The sequence below is a fragment of the Arachis hypogaea genome, chromosome 6, assembly GCF_003086295.3.
Source record: "Arachis hypogaea cultivar Tifrunner chromosome 6, arahy.Tifrunner.gnm2.J5K5, whole genome shotgun sequence".
Lineage (NCBI taxonomy): Eukaryota > Viridiplantae > Streptophyta > Magnoliopsida > Fabales > Fabaceae > Arachis > Arachis hypogaea.
Window position 1 is genome coordinate 15,026,667 of NC_092041.1, and position 1,294 is coordinate 15,027,960.

General features: G+C 39.0%; 1 non-coding gene across 1 annotated transcript; it reads right to left on the reverse strand.

Annotated features, from left to right (window-relative positions):
* Positions 1-796: 796 nt before the first annotated feature.
* Positions 797-904, reverse strand: LOC112700130 (small nucleolar RNA R71). The gene has a single exon (XR_003153048.1). It is a non-coding gene; the product is annotated as a small nucleolar RNA R71 (small nucleolar RNA).
* Between the last annotated feature and the right edge of the window lie 390 nt (positions 905-1,294).

The following is a 1,294-nucleotide window of genomic DNA, read 5'->3' on the forward strand; positions in this document are numbered from 1 at the left end:
ATTTTCAAAATTTCTTTTAATTATTTTAAAATCTTTTACTTTATTTTCGAAAATTCTTCCCCTCTTCTCACATCCTTCTATTTAAAGACTAACACGCCTCCACTATCAATAATTCGAGCTCTATCTCTCTTGATAAGTTCGAATTATTCTTCTTCTACCTCCTCCTTCTATTCATCTTTTCCTCTGACATCTCAAGGAATCTCTATACTATAACATAGAGGATTCCATATTTTCTTGTTCACTTATCTTTCATATGAGCAGGAGCAAAGACAAAAGCATTCTTGTTGAGGCTGACCCTGAATCTGAAAGGACATTGAAGCAAAAGCTAAGAGAAGCTAAAGCACTACTCTCTATAGAGGACCTAACAGAAATCTTCAAACAAGAAGAAGATATGGCAGCCGAAAACAACAACAATGCCAACAATGCAAGGAAGGTGCTGGGTGACTTTACTGTACCTACTCCCGACTTCTATGGGAGAAGCATCTATATCCCTGCCATTGGAGCAAACAACTTTGAGCTTAAGCCTCAATTAGTTTCTCTGATGCAACATAGTTGCAAGTTTTATGGACTTCCATTGGAAGATCCTCATCAGTTTTTAGCTGAATTCTTGCAAATCTGTGACACTATTAAGACCAATGGGGTTGACCCTGAGGTCTACAGACTTATGCTATTCCCTTTTGGTGTAAGAGACAGAGCTAGGATATGATTGGATTCACAACCTAAGGAAAGCCTGAACTCTTGGGAAAAGCTAGTCAATGCCTTTTTGGCAAAGTTCTTTCCACCTCAAAAATTGAGTAAGCTTAGAGTGGAAGTCCAAATCTTCAGACAAAAGGAAGGTGAATCCCTCTATGAAGCTTGGGAAAGGTACAAGCAATTGATCAGAAGGTGTCCTTCTGACATGCTTTCTGAATGGAGCATCATAGGCATATTCTATGATGGTCTGTCTGAACTGTCTAAGATGTCATTGGACAGCTCTGCGGGAGGATCTCTTCATCTGAAGAAGATGCCTAAAGAAGCTCAGGAACTCATTGAAATGGTTGCAAATAACCAATTCATGTACACTTCTGAAAGAAATCCTGTGAACAATGGGACGAATCAGAAGAAAGGAGTTCTTGAGATTGATACTCTGAAAGCCATATTGGCTCAGAACAATATATTGACTAAGCAAGTCAATATGATTTCTCAAAGTCTGTCTGGAATGCAAGCTGCACCAGGCAGTACTAAAGACGCTTCATATGAAGAATAAGCTTATGATCCTGAGAACCCATCAATGGAAGAGGTGAATTACATGGGA